Consider the following 6,000-nt stretch of genomic DNA (forward strand, 5'->3'; position numbering starts at 1 on the left):
TAATACAGTGATTCTGTCCAGACTTTTTTTAATATCCCAAAGGTTAATAATTTTAAGAAGCTAAATAAACCATGCTAAAAGAAAGACTTTGCCTTTTTATTCTCGCTATGTAAACAATGTGTTGTCATAAGAAGAGGGGATCAAAGAATATGCAGCAAAAAAAGAAAAAAGTATAGAAGTGCATAAAACAATATAAAACATGGCATGGTACTTTCCTGGGTTTTGTCACTTTTCCAACTTGTTCTGATTTTTCTCCAACTATATAATGTCATGCCCTACAAAACCCAAATCTGCCCCTGGCAATTACTAACAAGGCTGGTAGGAGCTTTCTCGGCACACTTCCTGTGGATGTATCCCAGTCTCATCTAAACTCAGAACACTGCTAGGTGGGGGAGTATGGGGTGTTCAGCTTTAAAAGATAACACTGGAGCCAGCTAGGTGGCTGAGTCTGTTAAGCATCTGACTCTGGATTTGGCTCAAGTTGTGATCTGGGGGGATCATGGGATCAAGCCCCATGTCAGACTCCGTGCTCAGTGCAGAGTCTGCTTGAGATTCTCTCCCTCACTCTTTCTCCCTCTGCCCCTCCCTGCCATGCTCACTTGTGCTCTTTCTTTCTTTCAAATAAATAAATCTTTAAAAAAACTTGAAAAAAAAAAAAGATAATGCTGTAATGTTTTCAAAGTGGTGGTACCAGTCTATACCGCCAGCAGCACCCATAAGCCCTTTCCTGTTACTCCACATTCCTGCCAAACCTTGTTCTTATCAGACTTCTTAATTTTCCTTGTCTACTGATAATAAATCACAGTACCCTCAGTTTGAGCCTTTTTGCATATGCTGGTTGTCCATTCATGTTTCTCTTCTACTTCTAAGAGTTTTTCTTAAAAATATTTTATGGATACTAATATTTTGTCAATTGTACGTGTTGCAAGTATTTTTTCCATGTTTATAGCATGTGTTTTTTCAAGTATTAAAAATATTTTTTACTCTATTTTGGAAAAAAAAATCAAACAGACAGAAGAGCTTCAGGACTAATACAACAAACTCCTATATACAATACCCTTCAATTCACAGTTTGCTCTATTTGTGTATAAAATAGACAATCTAGGGGCACCTGGGTGGATCAGTGGATTAAAGCCTCTGCCTTCGGCTCAGGTCATGAACCCAGGGTCCTGGGATCAAGCCCCGCACCAGGTTCTCTGCTCAGCGCTGGCCTGCTTCCCTTCCTCTCTCTCTCTACCTGCCTCTCTGACTACTTGTGCTTTCTATCAAATATATGAATAAAATCTTAAAAAAATAGATAACCTGTACATTATTTTGTTCATCTATTTGAAAATAAGTTGCAACATGTATCCCTGAAAACAAAAATATTCTTTTAGATACCCATTTTCAAATTTAGGTAGTTTAACATTGATATAAGACTAGTATCTTACACGTAGTCCCTATTGAAATTTGACCAGTTGTTCCAATAACATACTTTTTTTTTTTTTAAGATTTTGTTTATTTATTTGTCAGAGAGAGAGAGAGAGAGAGAGCGCACACAAGCAGGCAGAGAGGCAGGCAGAGGCTGAGAGAGAAGCAGGCTCCCTCCGAGCAAGGAGCCCATGAGGGACTCAATCCCAGGACACTGGGATCATGACCTGAGCCGAAGGCAGAGGCTTAACCCACTGAGCCACCCAGGCATCCCTCCAATAACATTCTTTAGAGCAATTTTTCCCCCAAGCTGGGATCCAGTCCCAGATCTTTTCACTGTTTTTATGGAGACTTTCATGAATAAAAGTTAAGTTTTATATAGTCGAATGTGTCAATTCTTTCTTCTGTATTTTGCAACTTTCTTCTGTATTTTGCATCTAAAAAAATCCTTGCCCTGCCAGGGGTTGAGGGGATTGGGGTAGGGATGACTATGTGAAACACAGGTGAGTTTTCAGTCAGTGAAAGCATTTTGTATGATACTATAATGGTGGATACATGTCGCTAAAGATTTGTCCAAACCCACAGAATGTACAACACCAGGAGTGAATCCTAAATAACCATGGACTTAGGGTGAAAATGATGTACCAGTGGAGATCCATCAGTAGTAGGAAGCATACCCTCTGGTGGGGGATGTGGATAACAGGAAAGGCCTTACATGAATGGGCAAGTCAGTTTATGGAAAATCTCTGTAGTGGCCTCTCAATTTTGCCCTGAACCTCAAATTGCCCTTAAGGGGGGGAAAAAGGCTTAGAAAAAAATCTTTGCCCACCCTAAAGTCAGAAAGGCACTTCCTTGAATTTGGGGGGAAACTTTGGAAGTTTTGGCTTTCACATTTAAACCATTAGTCCATACAGAGTTCGTTTTTGTTTGGTATGAAATGGAAATCCACTTCTTTGTTTTCCAAATGGCCAGCCAATGTTCCAAATATCATTTATTGAAGAATACTTTCTCCAATGATCTGCAATGTCATGTTTGGTCATACATCAAGGTTCCATGACATGCCAGTCTGTTTCCAGACTCACTGTTCTCTCCCAAACTGTCTATCCCTGTGCTAATCCCATTCTGTCTTAATTACTTTACCTTCGTAAGTTTTGCTATCCATTTGAGCAAGTTTTTTTCAGGAGTGTGTTGCCTAAGGATTATCTCCCTCCCTCTCTCTTTGCCCCTGCCCCTACTCCCATGTTCTCTCTCTATCTAAAATGAATAAATAAAATCTTAAAAAGAAACATGTTTTTGAATTGTTCATTGGTTTATAAAATGAATATATTAATATATTCATTTTTTTAAATATATTTATATAATTTCATTTTTACAAATTTTATAAGTCACCTTGCTAAATGCTCTTCACATTCTAATAATTTTTAGTTTTCGTTTTCTAAAAATAACTAATCTTAAGTAATGATAGTTTTGTTTTTCTTTTCCTTTACTTTCTCTTACCTTACTATGCTGGCTGGAACTTGATTATGGTGTTGAATAAGTGTAATGTTAGTGGACATTTGTGTCTAGTTCCTGATATCAAAAGCCAATAAGTCAAAAATAAATAAATAAATAAATAAATGCCTTTTTTTTTTAAATTTTTTATTTTTTATAAACATATAATATATTTTTATCCCCAGGGGTACAGGTCTGTGAATTGCCAGGTTTACACACTTCACAGCACTCACCAAAGCACATACCCTCCCCAATGTCCATAACCCCACCTCCCTTCTCCCAACCCCCTCCCCCCAGCAACCCTCAGTTTGTTTTGTGAGATTAAGAGTCACTTATGGTTTGTCTCCCTCCCAATCCCATCTTGTTTCATTTATTCTTCTCCTACCCCCTTAAGCCCCCATGTTGCATCACCACTTCCTCATATCAGGGAGATCATACGATAATTGTCTTTCTTGGATTGACTGACTTCGCTCAGCATAATACCCTCTAGTTCCATCCACATTGTCGCAAATGGCAAGACTTCGTTTTTCTTTTGATGGCTGCATAGTATTCCATTGTGTATATATACCACATCTTCTTTATCCACTCATCGGTTGACGGACATCTAGGTTCTTTCCATAGTTTGGCTATTGTGGACATTGCTGCTATAAACATTCGGGTGCACGTGCCCCTTTGTATCACTACGTTTGTATCTTTAGGGTAAATACCCAGTGGTGCAAAACAACATGGAAAACAACATGGAGGTTCCTCAAAAAGTTGAAAATAGAAATACCCTATGACCCAGTAAATAAATGCCTTTAATTCACGATTCCTCATTAAGAGTGATGTGTGTTGAAGGTATCTCAAAAACACAGATTTTATTTATTTATTTGATAGACACAGTGAGACAGCACAAGCAGGGGAAGTGGGAGAGAGAGAAGCTGGTCTTCTGCCCAGAAGGGAGCCCAATGAGGGGCTCCATCCCAGGATCCTAGGATCATGACCCCAGCTAAAGGCAGACATTCAACAACTGAGACACCCATGCACCCCTCAAAAACACTTTAAAAAATTTTTTTCTTCCCTGATCTATCAGTATTAAAAATTATAGGTTTTTCAAATTTTAACATCTTTGCACTCCTGAGATAAACCTTATTTGGCCATGATTCAGTATCTTTTATATACCTGACGTTTTACGTTTAACCTTTTGTTTAGAATAAATTGATGCTTATCAGAGAGATTGACCTATATTTTTCCTTTGTCACACTTTCCATGGATATATAATCATCAAACACTCAGTTGCAGAATATTTCCTGCAATAATTTATATAAGACTGAAATAATTCGGGAATGTCTGGCTGGCTTTGTCAGTAGAACCAGCTGACTCTTGGTCTCTGGGTCATGAGTTGGAGCCTCATGTTTGGTAACGAGGTTACTTTAAAAATTTTTTGTTGTTGTTTTTTTTTTTAAGATTGAAATCGTCTGCTGGAAGTTCGACACACTCCCTATAAATTATCTGGGTCTGGAGTTTATTTTGTGTATATGGAAAGAAAAATATGTTTAATATATAATTATGCCTCTCTTTCATTCCTTTGACCTTTCATTATTTTCTTTTTAAAGATTTTTATTTATTTACTTGAGAGAGAGAAAAAGAGAGAACACAGAGAAAGAGGGAGAAGCAGACTCCCTGCTGAGCAAGGAATGTGACGTCAGACTCTATCCCAGCACCCCAAGATCATGACCTGAGCCAACGACAGACGCTTAACTAACTGAGCCACACAGGCGCCCCTCTCTCATTTTTTTTTTTTTTGTCTTAATCAATTTCACCAGAAAGATCATCTTGTTGTATAGTGTTTTGGGTTTTTTTAAAGATTTTATTATTTATTTGATAGACAGAGATCTCAAGTAGGCAGAGAGGCAGGAAGAGAGAGAGGGAGAAGCAGGCCCTCCACTGAGCAGCCCAATGTGGGGCTCGATCCCAGGATCCTGGGATGGTGACTTGAGCCAAAGGCAGAGGCTTTAAACCACTGAGCCACCCAGGCACCCCAAAGAATCAACTTTTGACTTTGTTGGTCATCCTCTCTATTGTATGTTTGTTTTTTGTTTCACTGATTTCTGTTCTTTTCTCTCTCTCCCTCCCACCTCCCTCTCTTTAATACCCTCTTCAGATTATTCTGTTGTTCTTTTTTAATCTCTCTCAATTAATGAGTATATTTTTAACCTTCCTATTTTTGTAATATAGAAATTAAGGCTATAAGTTTTCCTCAAATTACAATTTTTCTACATCCCATAGTTTTGATCTATAGTATTTTTATTTAGTTCTGGTATTCTAAATTTTACGTTATTATTTCTTCTTTAAAATGTAAGTTAAAATATTTTTAATTCAACATATATTTATATGTATATTTTTTACATATACATTTATTGCATTATGGCCAGAGAATAAATATGACATCAGTTCTTCAAAGTATCTTGAGACTTGCTATGTGCTATGTGTCCCTGGTCAATGTTTACAAATGTCCTAAGCCAGAGAAGAATGTTTATTTCTTCTAAATAGATAGGTACAATGATGTATATCAAATAAATCAAAATGAGTAGTTCAGATTTTCTACATCTTTACTAATGTTCATGTTGGTCCATCAGGGGGCCTTTCATCCATGAACATATAAAAGAGATCAGTCAGTCTCTCATTACACTGGTGGATTTGTCTACTTTCCCCTGTAGTTTCTGCAATTTTAGCTGTGTGTATTTTGGGGCTGTTTTATTTTAGAATCAATATTTGTAAAACCATTTAACCACTAACATGTCACAGAATCTTAGATTCGAAAATGTTCACCAGAGTGCAGTCATGACCCCTGACACTCTCCTTGCCCAGACAGGAGGAATGGCTTTATAGCACCCTGCTACACGACCAGCTGACTTATTGAAGACCTTTATTTATTTTTTAAAGATTTATTGATTTATTTGAGAAAGAGAGAGGGAGAGAGCACATGGCAGAGAGAGGCAGAGGAAGAGGGAGACTGTCTTAGGCAGACCCTGTGCTCAGCGCAGAGTACAAAAGAGCGGTCCATCTCATAACCCCAAGATTACAACCTGAGCCCAAACCCAAAGTCGGTCACTTAAC

The sequence above is a fragment of the Mustela erminea genome, chromosome 17 (genome assembly GCF_009829155.1).
Source record: "Mustela erminea isolate mMusErm1 chromosome 17, mMusErm1.Pri, whole genome shotgun sequence".
Lineage (NCBI taxonomy): Eukaryota > Metazoa > Chordata > Mammalia > Carnivora > Mustelidae > Mustela > Mustela erminea.